At 38.7% G+C, this 23,112-nt stretch overlaps 1 protein-coding gene across 4 annotated transcripts in view; it reads right to left on the reverse strand.

Moving 5' to 3' along the window:
• Positions 1-23,112, reverse strand: part of LOC100650702 (dopamine receptor 2) — an 81,268-nt gene that overhangs the window by 54,494 nt on the left and 3,662 nt on the right. The window contains exon 3 of one of the 4 annotated variants that reach the window (XM_048412736.1): positions 1,587-1,722. The exons of the other annotated variants lie outside the window; for them this stretch is intronic. The gene's annotated coding sequence lies outside the window, so the exon portion shown is untranslated. The remainder of the gene's footprint in view (positions 1-1,586; positions 1,723-23,112) is intronic. 4 annotated transcript variants of the gene reach the window in all.

Below are 23,112 nucleotides of genomic sequence, written 5' to 3' on the forward strand. Positions count from 1 at the left end.
AACTCGCAACTATGCAGCGAGAATCTGTAAACAGGCGTGGTCGCGCGGAACTTTAACGTTTACCGCTTGGATTTGCCTCTTGATTTTATCCATCCGGGGTAACGCGTGAAGAATGCAAGCAAATTAACAGGGAAAGTCCCATTGACCGTGTCATTTGCAATTCATTTCGTCTAGCTGTACGAATTCCGATTGGTAATTGAGTTTAACGATTGATAGCGATTCGATTCAATTCGATTTGCAGCTCCGATAACCGAGCCCAAGACGCGGAAAATGAAGTTGGTGTCGCGAAAGTTTTGCGACAAGCTGGTATTTTGCGCGAATGAAAAGTCAGAAATGGGAATTTAATTTCGGGACGGTGACTGGGGAATCCTTTTCTCGATATCGAGAGATCGTCTGAGAAAAAGATAGTGGGAAACAGGGGGTAAGATCCGATCGGGCGAAAAAGAACAATCGACGTCTCAACGAGATCTTCGCTCAGTCTTGATATCAAACTGACTATTCCGTCGGATATTGTCGGATACCTAGGTGTCGAACGTGAAATCGAGCGTAACAGAGTCTGATCTCCCCATATAACTATCATTTTGCGTATGTGTCTCGGCGAATATCTCGAAAGGAGGGAACACTATTTCACGCAAACGTGAAGTAAATGTTAAATTCGCGAGTAATGCCGGAAATTCAATTACATGGGATATTTCTTTCAGATCGTATTGACTTTTCTTCGGTCACGCAACGACAATGTCGACGACGACGACACGGTTCCGCTTCACTGGATGATTTAGGAACTCGGGGGATGAATCGACTCCAAGTATTTTTCTCGTGTTCCATCGCGTTCGCTTCGATCGTGTCGATTTCGTTTCCACGAAATTCTAGCATCGTCTGACTAACTGTTTTACTACTTTTGACCATTACATTCAGAAGTTTAGTGATTCGCTGCAGTGTATTTTAGAATAAATTTCTATCGATGAACGTTTCAATATCGCTTCAAATGATTTAAAAAAAAAAAAACGAGATTCCTATTACATATGACTTTAATTCGATGTTCGATTTAAATTCATTTACTGATAATCAATATCGGTATCTGATATGACAATCATATTAGGCATCTTAGTAATTCGCTGAAAAATACGTATTTTATAGTCAATTTCTATCCAAAAACACTTCAATACGGTGAAAACTAATTGTCAAATGGTCTCCGATTTAAATTTACTTAGCCGCTCCTTGGAACAGTGACTTTCGAATCTGAATAACGCGGTTCTTGCAGCGCAGTGACACTTTTGTCGCATGAAAATATCGATTCGTCCTGAACATTGTCAAAAAGTTGGCAAGAAACCTTTCCGACGAAACGTATTGTACGCGCGTCCGCACGACCGATGACTTTTAATTTGCCGTGTAATTACGCGACCGCTTTTTGTCGGGTTCCCCGAACAATAGCGAAATGTTTTGCATGGATATAAATCTAATTTCGCGCGAGAGGCAGCTGGTGTAACCCCTTTCCCGAACGTCCATAATTTTCATGGAAGTTGCACAGCGGTTCGCGATCACTTTTTTACAGGAAAAACGATTGCAACCAGAAGACAATTGGTTACCGTTACATGGACACCGTTACAGCGACGTTGGATCTGCCTTGAGGGTAAAGTGGTGTGCGTTCGATTCGATTTTCCATGCGGCACAGGGCTGGCTGTGCTTCTTCGAATGAAAGATAATTTCATTGTTAGCATCCGGCTAAAAAATAAGAAAAAGGAAAAATGAGAGGGAGAGCATGGACCGAGAGAACAATGTCGTTGTTGCAACACAAATGCAATTACGGGTTGCAACGAAACGAATTTATCGAGGACGCGGAGTGATTGGCGTCACGGTCTAATAAACTTCGACAGTGCGGATGATTTTCCAGCGAGCTCGTAACGTATTCGTCTTGTTGATTCCTGTTGTTCTATTTGCTACTCGGTATTTTTTACTTTGATTGTACTTGAAGGAAACGGTTTACGACGAATCACGAAGCTAGTCAAAAACTTACCACGGAATTTGCTCATGAATATATTATGTGCATAACACGAAATTTTTTGAAATTTATCTTGCAACTTCTATATAGATTTTCAGATTCATTTCAAATTTTATCAATTTCAGCCGCTCAATTTTGTTATGTAATCAGTCATTAACTATATCAAAAAAAGAAGAAATTTGTTTTTAAATAATACGTACTTGTTAAGAGTATGTACAAGGAGGAAAGAAATTCGATGTATTTTATCAAATCATAAGTCTGCTATTACAGCAGAGAGAAAAATTATAATCTAATTAATTGTAGAAATGGAAGGATGATACAAACATCAAGATTGAAATACGTTCTCAAAATCTTAACCTACGCAACCATGGTTTTCAGTCCGCCAATTGCTGACTCTACTTAACGTTTCACCTTAAAACTTTACTATATCGCTTCCTTCAAGCATACTAACGTCTTCTACCTGCTTCTCTCGAAATATTTAACATGTCTTTTAACGTTTGGAACGTAAAAGCCACGATATTTGAAAGACATAAAAAAAAAAAAAAAAAAAAAAATAGCGGTAGTGAAATAGCGAAATAAAAGAGTCAAAGAGAACCGATCCGATTTCTCTTGGCAGAAATTGGTTGTCTCTATGCTCGGTCACGTTTATCCTTTGAATCGTTCCACGTTATTTTTCGTTATTTTTGTGTTAAATTACGCGTAAGCCAGAGAATACTGGTCGATGAGCGTGACATATGACCATTATTTTAATTGTGTCACACGCCTGAATGAGACACCGTCGAGGAACCTTTGCTTGTCACGTTCTAAACGTTCAAAGCTTTTTGCCACGCTGATTTAAGGTCTCGATACATCGAATATCGTTACATGCGCGAGCGTAATTCAGGAAAGGTGGAGAAAAGTTCAAGCGACGATTGAAACGTGTGATCTTAGTGAAAATCAACGGGATGACATTTTTCGAGAGAAGTGAACGAAACGAAGATACTTGAAAATTAAGTTATATATTGAAGTTAGTCCTTTCTCGAGTCTTCGGCTCTTTACTTTCACAACTTCCTGCAAAATTAATGAACCGAGCTTGGGGTAGACTTCCTTGGGGTAGACCTTGCATAAGAAATTACCCGATCATCGATACGCGTATTAACAGCCTGAAACTCTAGGACGTTCTCAAAGTGCAGTCGTTTTTGTTCACGGAAATAGAACGGGGTTTTAGGAATTCATGAACTACGAAAATTGCTCGATTTCGGATTACGTATTTGGAGTTGCATGTACATTACTATTCATAAGTATTCGGAAACCTTATTCGATTTATAGCAACAGTACATGAGTGTGATAGTAAAGTATATGAGTTAGTGAGAAAGTTACGATGAAAAATAATATCTAGCATCTTCTTTTGGGCCGAAGAAATAACATATTTCATGACTTTAGAAAAACCTTTCTTACGTATTTAATTTATATTTTAGACATTAAATAATCTGGAGATGAAGAACAGTTCGTAATTCATTTCATTCTTGCACGTGTTAATATCTTATTGTACGATTGTCGGTCTTCTAAAATCAAGTTTATCAACTGGTAATAATAAAATAACAGTGCAGAACCTAATCAACATATTCCGGATATTTACGTAAACCAACATTTTCGTTGACATAATTAAAGAGATGCAATCCAACCAGAGATTTGTTTTTCACTCATTAAATGTTATGACGCGTACTTTACTTTCGAAACTTAATGTATTTTTCCGTATCATGTACATTTTCGCATCTTCAAATTTTTCATAAATGCATCCTTTCCACGATTACCATTCTCTTATCATCTTATAATTAAAACAGATCATCTCAAAAATAAGCAACCGTCCTTACTTATGAACGAGAATGTACGTGTCGTTCGCGTTATAGTTTAGTCGCAAACGTAGTACGTTCAGTGGAATCGAAACGCGAAGATCTATCTACTGATGGTGCCCGTACCAATTCTGTGAATCTTGATGTTGCATAGAATTCGCAGTATACGTCCTTCGTGGCGCACTACGTTCATCGATAGCATATGAAACGAGTTATCTGACGCCAACATCGTCGTCTATCTAAACGACAGCCTTTTCGCATAATGCAAGCAAGAGATGCCTGCAGAGGAGACTGTAGCACAAATACGATTAGATAACGAGGATAAAATCTGAAATTCGACTAGGAAAAGCCAAAAATATGGCACACAGAGAATCGTATACATGCAGGGACGTAGTCGTACGAATTATGAAAGAATACGATCGTAAAATTTAGAATCGTGCTGACGAACAGAGTATCTTGCAGAGTATCGGCAAAATCCGCTAATTAAAATATTCATTGCCTATTGGTTCTGTCATCTGCAAAAATTCGAGACGAGATATTTCGAGCGATATTACCGGTGGAGCATCGTAGATGGACTGTGAGAAATATTCTCGCGAAATGGTACGAGTACGGCAAACGATAAACGATAGAACTATCTTCGTTCAACAACAGGGGCAACTTATGTTTATTAGAAATTTGGCTCACAAAACTACTCGAACACCTGTAAATACTTTTTACTAATTGTATTATCGGTATTATAGGAAACAGTACGAAATTTCAGTAGCATTGTAGCGAGACTCGACTATCATAATTACATTGGCACATTTTACAATAAATCTTAATATATATATAGAAATTACAAGATATTTAGTACAAGTGTGTATTTCGTGATATATTCTGTGAGAATTCCATTGGAAAATTCTGAAAATTGTCAATTACAATCCAAATTGCACGATCAGTGTTTCGTTGAAACACATTTGCCTTTCTCATTTTTCTCGAAACTCAATTTTGAAGCCCATTGACCCGATAACTAACAATTTTCAATAATTTTTCAGTGGTATACACGTAGCTAATAAAACTATCTTCGATAAGCTATTTTTTATCTTTTAATTTTCCGCGTTTTTATTCACTAAAAAAAGGTGGTACTTTGCACGTAAAATGTCACTTGTTCGTTTCAGATAGTTTAATTCCGTCACTTTTTTTAAACATAAAAATACCCTCGACATGCTTTGACGTATGCAATATTTTTTATTAATATTCCATTTTTTTTTTTTTAAATCGGGCAGCCAAAATCTGTGAACCAAAATCATGTCGATAGTGCAACTATACCTATAAGCATTGTACTGATCCGTGAAAATCAATTTATTTATTAATTTATGAATTCGACCATTTTTTTGATAATTAAATAGTATGCTTTTTGTGATAAAGAACGAAATCTATTCACTGAGTAGTTGTTCCAGAATAAACTTCTAAAAAATATTCATATCTTCATGCAGTTAAAACATCCTTTTAAAAATACATAATCTTTAACACACTAGTTCAAGTCTCATTCGATTTAATAGATTTATCATAAAACGTGATCATATGTGGATGTAAATGCTTCAATATCAACTACATATGTATATTAAATCGACCCGCCGAAATTACTTAGAGTTGATTAAAACTCGTGTTCAGGACAGCATGAGAAATTGGTGGAAACGTGAATCAATGGCTGTCGACCTTCTCTAATTGAACGACGTTGCTTGAAACAAGGTATTCTTGTCTCTTTCTCAATAGATCAAAGATAGTGGCGTGGTCAAAAGAACGTTTCGCCTCATCGAGATAAATTGGAACCTGGGAATAAGATCACTCGTAATTTGTAGCCAGAGAAGTATTGTTTCCCCGCGAAAGATTCATCGAAAGCATGAAAAAAGTTTACACTTCAAACTTACAATCCTATCGACTTTCTTTTATATCTGTTCTTTCTCTTTTCATCGCTGTTTATTCGTTCATCTATTTTATACGAAACTTTTCCAGCCTGATAAGTTAGGGGACGCTGAGAACCAACATGTGTAATTGTTGATACGTTGTGTTCATCTCGTAACTCGTGTGAGTAGATGTTACGAATTCTTGCATCATTATCTTGTAATGAACGTAAACTCGTTAATTGTTTCTTTGTTAGTTTACATCAATCGTTACATTTTATATAAAGATGTCCTAATAATTATCGTACGTCTATATAATTGAGATGGAGAGTTTCTAGAAATTCTCGATCGAGAGAGGGTTGTTAAGTTTCAAAGTTCGAAGTTGGATCTTGCTTTAAGTTCTGTTTAAAAGTACGTCGAGGAAAACTCGAGAACGTCCCAAAAGGATTGGCCGCCTGGTGGTTGCTTCCACTGTATACCTATAGCTTGTATTTGTCTTCCACTTTGCTCGAGGATGAAGTTCCACGAAAGAGGAGAAGCATCTATGATGCCTATACCGAAATCATGGAAATAGCGGGAAACGCCGTGCTAGCTATAGAAGCAAAAGGAGAATTGAATTGGAATACGTTCTCGAGAAATTCTCCGGGAAACGAAATCAGTCGGAGTAGGAACGCAATCGTCGCGCTGAGAAAGCGGATTCACGAGAGGGATGAAGTCGAATGCGCGGTCTGCGATGGTCGTTTAATCGATATGGAACCACACCAGTCGAAGAAGCTCGAATAAATTAGGGAAAGAAGCGTTGATCGTCGAAGCGTGAATCGGATAACTGGAATGTTAAAAGGCGCGGTCAAAGGCAGTTCCTTGAAGACGCCACTGCTCTTTCGCAAAAAGTGTCACGAATAATTTGTAACAATTACTGCGGCAACTATGAATCCAAACGCGTCGTTCCGTTCCAGCTTTCGTGCGCTTTGAGTTGATTTTGGAAAGAAGCCAGCGTGTTCCTCGACGTCTTGCTATGAATGTAACTAGCAGGGAGTTGAAATCTACTAGGAAAATTTTCCTTCTTCCTCGGCCAGCGTCTTACTCCGTCTAGTAATGACGGAGAATTAAACAGATAGCACGGCGGGAAGTGTTTCCTATTACATTCGTGCGCGTCCAAAATATCGATTCGGACGGTTCTACCGATATTATTTTTGTCCGTCGTGCCGCGCGAAATCGCGGATACCTTGATTCTTAATTCGAAATACGTTTCGACGTGTTAGAAGGACATTTCGAACAGTCGAGCAGACATACTTCTCGCGGAATTTCGTGCAAGCTAAAATTTTATGCTGCCTCGTGATATTGCAGCGGTACTTTATATAGAACGTCGCTGTCGATCGTACACGATCCCTTCTGAAAGAGATTCAGTCGAAGAAATGTCTGAAGAGTGGCACGTTGTAAATGTACCAGAGTCCAGAGTAATAAAATAGGATGAAAGAAATAGGATCAATGAGGGAGTAACCCATAGAACTTGTCGAGATCTGAGACTTTTGTTCCTTTGTCGGATACCAAAGGCGAGTTCTATAAAAGGAATCGTCTTCGCTCGATGCGAAGCAAAGAGGAATCGATTGGCTCGCGAGATTCTAAGCAAACAATTACACGATCAGGTCGTTAACGAGTTTCTCAAAATATCACCTGTTGCGTTTCGCGGGCTTCCGAAGACAGCGACTCGCGAAACGAAGAAAAATTTGCCGAGCTCGAAATTGGATAAAGCGCGCTAGTAAAAAACCACGCGAAAATTTACGCTGGCGAATTTATCGATAATCGATGTCGCCATAGATGCTACGAGAAACGAGAAAATCCGTGTCGTCTATTTTTATTTCCGGGCCTTTAATTGAATTGCCGCGCCGCGCCCCGTGCATCCAAGCTTATTCCGGAATCGTATCTCACGACCGTATCGTGACGCCTTCGTGAAAACACGGATGAACCACTGCTGTGAACTTTTAATAGGCAACATCTTTTTACGACGATGGTGGTATCTCCGAGTACCTGGAACGGGTCTAATCGTTTCGAAAATTGAACCGTATTTCGCTTCGGACAGCGGATAGAGGCGGAAGTTGATTAAAGCTTGAGATATACAGTGCAATTCATAAGTGCACTACCGACCACGAGTATTTGGGCACTTGGAAATTATTGCAAGTAAGAGAGAGCCTCATCAACTCTGACTGCTACTTTGAAATATCTTCGTAATTTCAAACATATGAACGTATTTCGCAACGAAAGTAAATAATAGGATGAACAAAGACAAATATCTGACGGATAGTAAGTTTTAAGGTAAGCGTATCATACTGTTTATTTTGAATAAAGCTTCGGTATTTCGTGTAAATTAAAAACTTTACATCAGCTTGTATTATTTCTATCAGTATTTTATGCGTCACCTTTTCTTTTCTTTGTTATATAGAACATCAAGTTAAATGATACCCGATCATATCGTTTTGCTGTCATTTACATTTGTCCAACTTTGAAGCAAACGTAATAACTGTCCCAAGATTTTTGAGCAAGAATGTGGGTCATTGTCTTTATTCTTAGAATTGACAACTCTACCGAACAATTCCAGCACAAAATATTGGGTACTCCGTCTAAAAATACAAAATTGTCTTCTAAATCATATTTATATCGCCACTTGCGAAGGAATCATTTCTACTAGCTGAAATCATTTTAATTTTCTAACTATATCACGTTTTATCAAAAATGAACAAAAACCGCGTGCTTTCGAACAACAGCGTGGGTCACGTATCGATAAGGCCGTATTGAAAATTGGCTTTTACCGCTGGAAAAATTAAAAGGTTCGAAAGGGTGGCTGGTAAACGTAGGTCACACGATGCCCACTCGAAAATGCTGCTCGTTTAACCTTTTACAGAGTGAAAACCAGTATGATCAGGCGGAACGCTCACGTACGACGATATCTTCCACGATTATAAATCTGAATCGCCATTGCCTTCGAGAGATAATGCGGTCCAACCGCGGGGATTCTGGCGCCGCCGCGCCGGTACGAATGTTCATGCCTAACCAAACGTATGATGCAGCCACCCGATCAGCTTTCGGGATAATTTTAATTAAAATGTAATTGTCTATGCGGAAGCTTAAACCTGAATGAGCCCAACACAACAGTTATACACGGGCCAGCAACTATTTCCATTTACGAACATATCCCGCAATCCCTGCGGAATATCGGGGCGAACGTGCAAAATCGTAGCCACGTTGTACCGCAATGTTTCTTCGATGCAAATATCGTACGACGCCGCTCGACGCTATTGCAACGACGGAAAGAATCGATCGATCGAAACCTGCCGATACGACATTTCCACCTTTGTCATGGCACTGTTGTCCGGATAATCCATATTCATTCGCGCTAACAAGCTGACAGGACGTTGTATATATCTAAAACATTCGCTTCGATAAAGTCTCGGTAGGTAGCAAAGTACGCCCGGTAGAAATAGATAAGTGTAAGAGGTAATATAGATAGCGTAGAAAATGGTAGCTGTCGTTGGAAGAACGTCCCTCATCGATCAACCTCGGCCCTTTCTCCGATCTTGATACCAGTGACATGTTAAAGAATCGACGGAGAAGAATCTGAACACTTGAGAAAGAACTTTTCAAAAGCGGGTAGTCGTCTGGATCGTTATCGATAGAGTGACTACAAAAAGCATTTATTTGTATAGCTTTTTATTTATTATAACACGTTACATTGGTATTATAATACACAGATTATTGGGATACAGCCTTCCTTTCGGCAACTATAATTGAAATATTCCAAGTAGCACATTAATTAATTAGATCTAAGTGTATTAAATTTCGTATCGTGTAGTAGTGCTTTTCCATGATTGAAAAATTTCATATCTAGAATAAAAATGAGATGGAGAAACTGATAAAGAAAAAACGCTTCATTGGAAAATAAGGATATGTGCAGATATTCCTTGTATGTTTGTATATTTAGCCACTGTATATGTAGTGAGCGGTGCATCACGCAGATGTAAAGTAGATACGAAATGACAGCAACATGGTTGCATAAACGTGGTTTTAATTAGGTCGTCCTTTAATCAGAAACTCGTGTAATCAAAAAATTAAAAATTAATAGATACAAATCGATATTACTTCATTTTAGTCCTTGTAAATGTATTTTCATTTATTAGAATATTTACAGAGAAATGAGGTAAACCCCATAAATCATTATGAAGTAATTAAATCTGCCCTTAAACAATTATTATTATTTGATTTGTAATCTTAGCTTGAAAACTTCACTGTTGTAGTAAAATTTATGATATCCGCTGCTTTAATTAATTTTCATAGTAGCATTGGATTTTCAATTATACCTGCTATATTTCTTCTGCTATAATCTATCATGTTTCATATGTGGTTATTTTATCGAATCCTGTTAACGATTCCATAATGAATCGTTACCTTGTACGAATCTAATTGAATATAACATTCCAACCGATTAATTATTTCACTAACAATATTCACCATCGCTTCTTATTACCATACTTAACTAAACTGTTATCGTTTATAATAAATTCCCACAAATTAGTAGTTTCTATCGTCGTATCCATTGCAATCAACCAATTGTTCTTCTGTCAAATTAACGAAATCGAATTGCTCCTTTGCCACAATTCTACCAATTTTTTGCTTCTTATAATATTCCGCACGGGTCGAAATGAAAGGAACAAAAAGTGATCCGAGAAGTGACCCGAATCGGCGGCCACATCTGTTTCGTGCCCTGTGGGCGAATGAAATCTCGATGGAGGGGATTGAAAAGAATCGGGTTAACAACCAGACACACAATATCGTAGTTGCTTTTCTTCCCCGGCATGTACAAGTTGTTGACGTATGTGTTATTTACGGTCGGTCTTTTAGCGCGCAGCTAGCTGGCTATTTGCAGACGTTCGTCGTTTAATAGTGATTATCGTTGGCATCTATAGTCCGCTACCCTTGGACGTTCGATATCGTTGCTGCAAGCGACGAAGAAGGCCTTAGTTGAACTTGATCCTTACGGATGAACGAGATTCATCGTGATCGATACGCGGCAAATGGCCAGAAAAACTCGATACCTTAGCGCGACTAGCATTTTTCCACGCGTCGAAAAATTTCTCTTTCGTCCATCGTGCTAGAGGACGCTACCTAACAGGAAATACGATTTGTTTGCATCGAATGTCCTCGGATAAGAGTCATTAATCTTCTAAGAATATCCAGTATTTGCGATCTCGCAGTATCTTGCTCGCATGATCTTTACCATTTCCTTACTTTTTTTCTGCTTCTCCCCTCGCACTCTGTGTTTTATACTTGGCACAAGGTTGAGAATGTTTTACTTAAAATAGAAGTAAAAAAATAATAAAATGTTACTTTAGAAATATTTTCGTTTTATTTTCATTGTAGAAATAACGTAGTGTATGTTATAACTTTGTTTGTATTTTAGTTAACTCTTTGGAATAAAAAAACAAATAATTTGGATTTTAATATTCATTTGAATTTTAAATATCCTCTTTTGCATACATTCACGCTGTGAACAATATGGACGCGAATTATTTTACAACATTTACTCCGAATTGCTCTAATTCCAATTAACCTTGAATAATGTGTCTGAGCTTACGTGTATGACACACTGCGAAGAAATCGGTATTTCTGGCACGCGCTAGTACGATAGAATCAGAAATTATTCGAGATATCATTTTGGTAAACATTTATGCAAATACAAAATACCAAAGAAAGTAAAAAATTCATTTACCTGATAACTAAACGACATGATAGAATAATTTTTACAAGATTCATTTGCTTGTTCAAGTAAAATAACGCATGAGCATCAAAAGATAATATTATCTAATCAAATAATATCATATATTATTCAAATAATCATTTCTCAAATATTTTATTCAGATAATAGCCAAACATAACATTTAAATATACCTTACGATATCATTTTCTTCTGATATCCAATAAAATTTATTTCAAACAAAGATTTCGTATGTTTTACTTCCTCTCTGCAGAAAGTTTGAGCAGTAAATTTACTCGTAGGTATAAAACTATATATTTCTCGTAATCCACGCCCGAATTTTTACGTCGAGAATCCTATTCGATCCATTCGCGACCATAGTGAAAACTATATTCGAGGAAATCGCCTAACTCCACTGATCTCCATGAAAATTACGAGGTTGGAGCTGAGGATAATTGAAAGATCCTGCTGGAATTACTCGCTCCGTAGTCAATTCCGTTTTTGATCTACTGTTTCGGCTTAGTCCTCCACCCTGTAACTCGCGTATTTCCTTTTCTGCTTTCGGCCAAACCCGGCCATAAATCCTTCCTGGGCCAAACAAGAAGCTCTAGTCCGCGATTTTGTCGCGTATGCGAACGATATACGAGCCCCGATAAATCCTTTTAGCCGTGTGCTCCAACCTATTATCGGCGCGTCGAAGAAATCCACGTTGGTATCTCGAGGATTCTCCTATCACTTTAGCCGACGCCATTGAAACGTCACACCGTCAGCCAAATTATATAAATCACGGTCTTTTAGATACTGTCATTGTCTGTCTGTCTTTGTCACTTCAAACAATTAACTCGTGTGATAAATAGAATGCGGATTTTTATGCATTTTAACGGAGATTTGAGGATGCAAAAATTCACAGGATGTATAAGGACATGTAACAATAATAATAAACTAGTTCTTAGCTGTCTTGGCATAGAGTACACTAATTTTATAGCGAAATTTTATAGGCTCTTTTATTGGGATAAAAGTGTCATTTATATGGGGTATACGAAGACTTTTGAATGTTTCTTAGACTCGTAAATAATTTTCTTCGACAATTTTTTACTATAGAAATACATTTTTTCTGGTCGTGTACGCTACGATTCTAAAATGCGATTTTTGACGCTCTCTCGTGGATATCGGATGCTCGGACACCGTTTCGTCTTTGTCTTCAATTAGACTTTAATCCACTATAACTTGGTGGTTATCCTTCGTCCGTTTGCGGTTGGCAATGAGCATCCTGGAAGGCGTAGCTCGCCGTATGTCGCGAGTTAAAACTTTGATTTACTGGGTTGGCTCGCCCTAACCCAGTCACCAACACTCCAGCTATTCCTACGAGAAGGTAACGAACGGTCAGCGTTCAGCAATCGAAGCGTTTTCGTCTGTCTTGAAAAATCCATGCCCTTCGATCCCTTAAACTTACATGGAAGGTAAGTTGAACCAATACGGTGGCGACAAAGTCTATCGACTACGAAGAAATATTACGACTAAGTCTCAGACTTAAAGCTCGGTTCGCTTCATGACGCAAGCCTCTTAGGGGAATCTTTAAAGTCTGCTCGGAGAGAGCAAACTTTGAAACCTGTAGTCTAATATCAATAAAAAGATGGGAAGCTGCCCAACTCGAAGGCATATCGGTGCAATTTATAGATCATAGAGTCAATGCAGACTCGCTCGGATATTATCCACGAAAAAAACCTCTGACAAGAACTTCCCGTAATCGTTGTGGACATCCTCGAGAGATTGATAATCCGCTTATTGTAGCCGATGGGGGGAGACGACTCGTGTCGACGCTTTTTACTAACGGTGGCCTCCCGCCAGGGTGAACAACACATAGGATTACGTGTCGGAAATGGCGTAATCTCAGCGGTAAAAACAGGGGTGACACGGGTCATCGTAAAAATATATTAGAACAACGATTATCCATATTAATGGGAGAATAACTTAATCTAGCAAATTGATAATGACGTTGGTGATGGGATGTTAGTGATGCGATCAAGTTCAATATGCACTTGTAAATCTGAATCGAATCCTAATGAACAAGCTTCATTTCACAGGGTTGGGATATTACTCGTAACGTGTAACGGTTCGTTCGTTGCATCTAATTGAGAAATATTCGACAATCTTCACAAACTGTTTTTCAATCTAAGAATGAGGTTCGACGGTTTATCGAAGAGCAAACAGTTTATACGTAATTGGAGTTCATATAATAGAAGTTCAATCTCTGCTGCTTCCTATTATCTTTTCGTTTATCATAAAAGGTGGTCGCATCTAAATAATCGAATTCGACTCACAAAAGCTCAATCAATCGAACAAGAACTAAAATTTCATTCGAATAAGTGGAGTTCGGTTAAATGGAGTTCGACTTGCAAGTTTCGGAAATCTACTTACAAGTACTTCGACGTTGGCATGAATCGAAACTCTTACGAGTACATACGCATAATCGAGTCATAAGAACGTGTTTTATTTTATTTTATCGTTTGCATTTATAACTATTTGGAAACAACGTTTGAAGCAGAATATTTCATACAAAATCACAATGGCGATTTTCAACGATGACCTTAAGGGAATGAAGAATTTCTGTTAAGATGCTCATGACGTCGCGAATCTATTCGACCAACATATTCGATTCTACTTGAGAGTATTTTTGTCAGTATTAGATCACTTAGATCTGAATCTATTTAAAAGTACTGCTTCTTTTTTTCGAAATATTCATAGAGTATTCTAATCCTAGTTCTAATCTAGTAGCTACTTGCCGCGTACTTGAGCTCATCGCTAAATGACGCGTCTGATGGATTATTTGCTCGACGGACAAACGAAAGCCGGGGCCCTAAGATAAATCGGAACGCTATGTCTGACCAGTGCCGGCCTATTTCTACTGTGAGTACTTGGCGTACCGCTGTTCGGTTCAGTTGAATAACTTATGGGCCATTAGCGGTTAGAGATGAAAAATTGTATCAGAGATGCTCCCGTGGAATTTGTAGTAATGGCAAACACATGAACGAGCCGGTATATACGCGTGTCGCAATGCAGCAACCATCGGTAATTACAGAATGTATTATTTAACAATGTAGATTTATTACGCGATCGATTCACTCTTGATTAAAAGCGTTTTGTTTATACTTTTAGCCATTTATTTTTAACATTTTGTGTTTAGTATTTAAAATAGCGTGATATAAAATAGCATGGAAAATATATGTACGGAGAAAAACCCGAGACATTGGTTTGTCGACGATCTTGCAGCACGTCGGGGCTGCGAGGCCAAGATCTCGGTGACCGAGGTAAACAGGTCTCCATTAGAGATGTAAGATCGCACGCACACCAATTGCTGGCGTTAACCGTGAAGCGTGTACGCAATTACTTACACGTTAGAAGCCGCGCTTTTTATAAACGACCTTTCTTCCCCTCGCTCGGCGCACAGAGGTCGTGTAGAAGCCGTGGCCGACGTTGGAAAAAATATTCGCCCAGGTAATGAAGTAGGTGTACGCTTGTCACGCAAGTCGCGTACCTTCGCGCCAGCAAACCGTGCCAAAGTATCGGTTTATGAGAAGATTTATCGAGGTTTTTCTCGCTACCATTCGCTGGTAACCTAACGAATTTAAACATTTTTTTCTCAAATTCATCAAGCATCCCTAGCTCTTGCTACGCTTGTTTACACATTTGTAAGCTATCGTGCGGATTTCTCCACGCGTAGGATTAAAATAATCGATCCTAGATCTTTAACCCTTTAACGCCCTTAAGTCGTTATTTAAAAATGTTCTATTTTGTTATTTTAAAGTCGACGATGCTGATATTAAACTGACCTATAACTTATTTGCCATTTCAACGTATGTTCTATGTTATTATTGGTTTTTATTAAACGAAAAAGATAAATGCAGTCGATTTTTATAGTTGATCGATAGAAGTAATTAATGTCGTAGTGAACCGACAAGAGCATAAACCTGTAAAACATAATCGGACGTTGCATTTCAGGGTAAAAAGAAAAAAAAAAAAGAAAAGACACATGATGACGACATCGTGTATATTCGTTTTAGAGAGAATACTCGTTTAATTTAAACGTCTAGTCGTCAGAATCGAAGCAGAAGAACGCTGTTGAAAGAAGTTAGTTAAATTCCATATTGATCAAATTTTTGTAGAGTTATGAGCGATAATGTAGTATTCTTCCAACTAAGTAAGTCGATCCAACTATAAATTATACGACACGCGTTAACAATTGTGATTCGACATTGTAGTAACCAAAATACGTCCGATATTAAGGAAAATCATGGAAAGAAATGCTTTTCTAAACACACTGACATCAAAGGCACCGTGTTTCTATCTAAATTTCTGGACAAATATTTGAAAGGGGATCTCAAGCCATGTATCGTCCTTTAGGAACGATAAAACGTACGTATTGGCGACGCGTAGTCGGAGGGAGAAGAAAAAAGAAAAGGGAAAGTGTTCGGAAAATGTTGGTGTAGAAACCTAATTCCTATTCTGGCTGCGTGTCAACCAGAGAGATCTTATCGGAATTCTACCATAGGATACGGATAAAAGTGAAAAAAAAATACAAGCGAGGAGAAAGTGAGATACCGAGTCAGAAATTCGACTGCATTTGCATGCAAAAGTTTCTCGTGAGCTGTCACGCGCTGTCATACGATGATATATATTTCCTCCCCTGTGTGTGTCATTCCGGATAAATTAGAAAAGGGTTGCTTCGTTTCTATCGTGTTACACGTTACGCGTTATTAATATGTTAATCGCGTGTAACACGTTTCAGGAAAAAATAGTAGCAGCCAGATGACCAGAAAATAAAAAAGAAAACAAGGTGTAGGAAGAATCAGTGGGCGGATGTCTACGAGAAGTTCCGAATGTGTTTTATATGGTCTCGAACAATTTCTAGGGTGAAACGTGCGATAAAATTGGACGTATACGTGCTTTTATCTGGATCGCAACGAGAAGGGGTTGAACTCAATGCATTTATTCATCGCGACGAGATCGATACGCAAAATGGTTAAACGTGTGTTATCGATGCGTATGGGACACTATAAAACAGGCGCGGGGTCAGTGCCGCTTGTTTACCCTTAACCGTACGTATAGCCAAGGAATTTATTGCGACGTTTATGTCTCCCCTCGTACATCAGATTTTAACTGCGTTTTCTTAGCAGCCTCAAGGGTTTCTGTCTGCCCCGTGTTTATCGGCTTATCTAGACATGTTTGCTCCCTCGCCATATTCCATAAAACGTGCCTTTTGTTTTTCCTCTTCTCTTTAATATTTCCCCGTACGATCACCTCTTCTCTAGCCGATTCTATGTTGTAACGTTGAGCCATCGATCGCTATCCGTTGAACAAATACGATTAATGGTCGATGCTGTTCTTGGCACTGCCAGATCGTTAATCTCAGATAGAATAGAGAGGCCAAAGCCCGCGATCTCGTGCCGTCGAAAGACTTCCATGGGCGATTATGATGGCGTTGGAAACTGGTAAAGTTATTGCTTTCCCTCCACCGTTTCTTGAAAACGACGTTCGTCGACTACTCGTTGATCGTTTCTAAGTCTAGCGTAACCGATATCTCGAAGAGAAATAGCGAGAAAAGACACTGGGATCGTGCTGCAAGCAAGATAGCTCTGCTGCTAACGATAAAGGGTTTCCAAATGGTTTCGTTAAGAACCACGTGTTTTCCGGTATCTACGTTGATCTCTCGATGTACGCTCCCATGGAATTTTCATGAGGATCGAGAACGGATTCAATCAACTAAACGTGCTCCCTTGGAGCTCGATTTTATCCATAGAACATCTTTTCTCTGTCCGTTTCCTCTTCCCGTATTGCCACCAGACAGAATAATTTATTTGACGAGTTTTCGGGCATCGAATCGATCCACGGTTCAGACGTAACTTGGAAAAGGCGCCATGCTATTCAATTGGCCAAAAGAACGGCCGAAAGAATGGTGCGGGTAAGCCGAAAGAAATCCCTTCGTTGTCGAGTTTTCCTCGAACGATACGTCGAAAGGAATCCCGAGATTAATTTGGCCGAGAAAACTTATAAAACACATGGACTTATGAAACCGTTTCCGTTCAAAGCTTCCAACGTGTGTACTTTGTCCCGTTGTTCCGTGATACGAGCCAGCTTGTGTAAGCCCTGTTTCACCGCTCATGTTAAAAGCTGCCCGTTCTGCGAACACGATCCACGCGAACCCTCTTGCTTTCACATTGTCGAATTATTCGTCATAAACATTTTACGTGGAGCAAACTGGAACCAGAATTTTTCTCCCTGCAGTGCGCTACACAGTTAATACATACAGCGAAACACTTTTCAAAACATGTGAAAGGAGTAGCGATGGGACTAACTTTCATATGTATTTATAAATCTGAACCAAATCGAAGGCTCGTTTCATAGGGTTCGAACAGTACTCACGACGCGTACCTAATGGTTCATTCATTCGTTAAACTTGCAAAGTACGTATTCGGCCTCCACAAGCTGTTTTTGAACCTCGGAATCAGTATCAGTATGTACTTTGATATTAGAATAAATCGAAATTCTTAGAAATACATGTAGATATTAATGGAGTTATGAGAATCAGAAAAGTATTGTATATCCTATAAATTGTACAATAGTTTATCGTTTGTACTTACAACTATGTAATAAAGAAAATTTTATTATTTTTTTAATGGATCTCATGGATGACCAAGTAAAATGATGTTAACAGAATGAAGAATTTTCGCTAAGATGCCCATCCAGTTTCAAACATATTCGACCAATATTCGTTCTACGAAGTGCTCACAGGGAATTCGAATCTGTCGCGTTTAAACGCGAATCTACTTGAAAGTATCGTTCTTTTTTCTTCTTTAAAATATTAGTAGAAGATTCTAATGTAGTCGGCTAATGTTAAAATCTACTTGCGACGTACTTGAGTCCATCGCTAGTAACGACGGTTCTTTGCGTCTTTTCGTCGAAATGTCCGCGTAAATATTTTATAAAAACGCGCTTAGTAAATGCGTTTAGTAAAAATGTACGATAATGTAACTCTGAGGAGGAGAATTTTCAAACTCGCAACTAAAGAATACTTAGAACGTCTAACCCATGGAAAAAGATACTTTGAAAAGTTTCAATGCGCTGCAGGACTTGGGTTAAGCGTCTTTTCAAGGTAAGAGGAGATATTACAACGTTCTCTGCGTAATCCGACCGGCATAAAATTTCATGGTACCACGATACGCGTTAAAACTGCGCGTTCATTACGATGAATCCGTGTTATCGTAACAGAGCTGGCTAAGAATCAACGATTACTGGCTGTTAAGGGAACTGTTGAGGACAACGAGGGATCTACGGGCTGCTCAATTACGGCCGGTGCCAATTGAAAGATTGCCGGCTGATTGGCCAGCCGTTCCATGTAAACCGGAAGTCATCCAGTGTCAGTGGCCAGCCATCGGTTCTGTCGTCGAGTGCCTTTTCTCTCGCCGCTGTACTGGTGGCCAGCTTCCGTTTCCGTTTCGATTTAGGCGAATAATTTAAAGTCGATCCCCGCATGCTGCAACTGTTCGGAAACTGGTGAATGAAACACGCTTGGTTTTTCTCTCGACTAATGAAATACGATTCCCGATAAAGGGAATAACAGAATCGATCCAACGCAACGTTTGGTAACGTTGTTGGATACAGGGTGTCTGATAATCGTAGTACATAGAATCGATAATGTGAACAAACAAATTGAAAAAATAAATCGAAAGTGTAGATGATATAAAATGGCGTCGTTTTCACACGACGCTTCCTTTCCAAGAAAATTAGGTGTTGTGAGTTTAGAAATTTATCGAGTACACACGAACTCGGCTAATTGCGGACTGAACAGGACTGAACAATGCGTAGTTGGATAACAATGGTTATCATACGTGTGAATGATATTTTTTACTTATTTTCACATACCGAATAACATCCTGTCAATCGTTCGCTCGTATTCAGCCAGGAATTTCATCTCTTTCGCCTTTTTCAAACACGACTTTCTTAAAAACGAACAATCGTATAGAAACATTCTATTCCCTCCTCTCCTCTTGCCGAGCATAACATGATTATTGGGACACCCTGTAGTCCTTTGTTTATCACGTGTGCATTTTATCGAGTTCCCATACATTCTGCTTGTTTCTTCGATAGCAAAACAACAGTGAAAGGAAGGATAGGAAAAACGAGGGAGTAAAAGCACAAGTGGCTGCAGTTCCCCTCGTGTCAGTGGAGATAGGAATTTCAAGTTCCGCACCGGAGAATCGTTCGTAAATCTGAACACGTTCCTGCGACCCGATTTTAAAGGGCGCTTATTCCAGAGATGATTATTGAAAGAACTCTCGAGGCAAAGTCAGTGAAACCTGGATTTTATTCAACTTTGCCCGAGTCTGATTTTGCGATGTTTCATGGAACGCAGGCAGACTGAATGTCGAATTTGTATATCTTTTCGATGCTTTTTATTACCCCAAATAGCAGAGTCTTTGATGAAAGAGCGAGATTGGTGAAAAAGCGTGTATAGTACAGAGATAGGATGATACAGGGGCAAGGGAAATTCTGCTCTCTATAACTCACCGCCATTCGTTGCCATATGATCGTATTAGTACAGTAGCTTGCAAAAGTATTCGAACATTCAGCACAAAATTCTTGCGGGTATACGCTATGTGCATCGTACGGCACTTTTTGAAATTTCCTTATCACTGTAACGAGACAAGGCTGTTCGCGATTATGATAGCATAATTTGGAAGCAATCCGAAAATGTACGTAAAAGTTATATGTACATACTTGATAGAAAATTACTATACAGCATGAAAAGTAGTTTTAAATATACACCGAGTTCTAAGGATAGTTTCATTAATATGGTGGATAATTAGCTATTGAAATATTTTAGTGATTTTCTCAAAGTATGTGTTTCCAACAGATATCCTGTAACTTCTATATACATTTTCAAATTCGTTTCGAATTTTATCAATCCTGACTCGCGATGCAGTGCTTATGAGATTTCAAAATGTTGTGTAGAATATAAAAAATGTATATGAGCGCACGAATGCCTTCGTTGGCCATAACATACGTATCATATCTCAATTTTTGGATAAGTACAACATTGTGATCGATTAGGCGTTTCCTTGATAACCCAGATTAATTATCACGTTTCATATCAGACCAGCAAATATATACATTTGCAGATTTGTTTCAAAATTATCTGGTGTAATACATATTCATGAAAGTATTCTCTACTAGTGTTCGAATATTTTCGTACGACACTGTATATGTGACACATTCGGCCAAAACGCGTACTTATTCACATAATTGTATTAACTCTAGTAGAAATAATCAATCAGACCCGCATTCCTTTGCCTAGCCATGCCGTCATCTCTGCAAATACAGCCGCGTAAGGGAAATCGTACCGTTTAGTGTCAGACACGCCGTGCGCTCGATTCGGAACTTTACTCCTCTGTAATTTTTCACGATGCTCGAAAAATTGTTTCGAACGGAAGTTGCACGGATTAACAGAAGCTCTGGAATTATATGGAAATATAACCGCAGTTTTAACTTTGGGAAGTTTGTAGCTGCAATTTCACGGAAACGACACAAAGAGAACGAAGAGGGAATACGTGATTTATTTCGTTGGCGCGCGTTTCCAATTTCACGGCGAACGATGTATTCGAGCTTATCGTTTCCAAGGATGGTTTCAAAGTTAATTTAAAATTGTCTCTGCTTTCAATTTCGGTCTTGCGTTTCTCACGCTGCACGCACAAATTATCCCCCGCTGTCTTATGCTAATGCGACCGAGGAATAAACTCTCGAAACGGGATCCTTAGGAATATTAAACGGAAGATTAGAACGATAAATCAGCCGAGTCATTGGGAAGTGAACGTTCTCCCGTCTCGCGAGCGTAAACCAGAATGAATCATACGATTTCGTTAATTGACAATCACGCCAAACTGGTAACTGACCGGAGAGCTGAAATTATTACGGCGCTACTCGTCGTCGGATTCGCGAGATGATCCTCGTTAATTCACCTGACACGAGATGAATTATTTGGACGTGAAGTCAGGATTTTTATCCGCGCTCCATCCCTCGCCGTCATATTTCATCGTTTCTCGGCACCCGTAGGAAGTAGAAGGGTGGCGAACCAAGTAACCCAAGAACACTGGTTACGCAGTCGCACCGGCATGTTTATTAACAGTAATTATCCTCAATTACGCGTAGTTAATTGAAAGTGCCATTACGATCTGGTTGCTCCCAGCGAAATTGGTACGATGTATTAAAAACACTCTCTTAAATATTCCTCTGAGAAAGCAAGGGAAGAGTACAGGGTGAACCATAAATACATGTCTGTGTTGCAAGGGGTGTATTTACACGTTAAAGTAAGTAAAAAGCGTCTTATAGGCATATGAATGGAATTGACATATTTGACCGACGAAGAATTTCCGTCGCGAATATCTCATACGGATATATGAATTTCCATAGAGGATGAAAAAAGAGCGAAACGCGTCAATGTTGATTATTAACAGTTCGAAAAACGGCCGCCTGGATAGCATAAATCTACGGTGACTCAAATTTCAGTTCTCCCTCGGTGGCGTGTTTGCTCCCTGCAACGAGCTGCGTATATGTAGTACGCTTTATCGGGCGTCGAATGAGCCACAGGACCTTGTAAACTCGGGATCTCCGGCACTACGAGGCATCGGGACCGGCTAATCTCGCTGTTTGCCAGCCAGAAAATTTCACCATCCCAGAGACTACCGAGAATTTTGCTATGAATTTGCAGGTTCTACAGATGCATTTGCACTGTGAGAACTGTTTCAACATTTACGTTATATGAGTACGTATATATAATATACAAGTAGAATCTCGTTCGTAAGCATCAGGACATTAAGCTTCATATGAGATATGATAATTATGATTTAGCATTAAAAATCTATGAAAATACGCTGCACAAAAGGAAGTCACTGTTACGAACGATATTATCGCATCGGACAAACAAACCGAATTAAAGAATTTTATAAACTAGAAAAATTGATATGATGTATTCATACGATTTTATAATAAAAATTGAAACTGTCGCTAAAAAGATCAAAATTGTATTAAAGGAATACATTTGCAAGACTTGCGAGAGAAACACGATGAATTAAGAATTATACGTATTAGTTGCCGCAGTCTCCTAATATAAACCATGTTGAGAAAATTTTGTACGAATCAGATGCGACATTCGGAGAAGTTTAATCAACAAGAGTTAAATAAGGAGAAATACGATAGAAAGATTAATAATACGACTGCCAGAGTTGATTAACTGAGCGTTTCACGAGACAGGATCAACGAAAGGCAGCACACTGAAAATTTCACATATCGAACGCCGTCATATGTCACGAAATCATTAATATTTATTTCCTATAGAAAGTTGAGAGTATGTATCTTCCCTGCTTAGTACCAGAAATGGTAGAAAACTTGACGACAAAAAAGTGATTAATCTTCAAATTGTTAATTCCGAATTCTTCGCCATTTTATTACGCTGTCATCGAGATAAAATAATGATCCAGAAACATAGTGGATATAAATAAGAAGAAATTTTAACGTACTACAGATAAAGATGAGATTTTTATTATATCGAATATATGAATTCTTTATGCATCTTAAGATTCCATAATCTTTACCTATGTT

The sequence above is a fragment of the Bombus terrestris genome, chromosome 15 (assembly GCF_910591885.1).
Source record: "Bombus terrestris chromosome 15, iyBomTerr1.2, whole genome shotgun sequence".
NCBI lineage: Eukaryota > Metazoa > Arthropoda > Insecta > Hymenoptera > Apidae > Bombus > Bombus terrestris.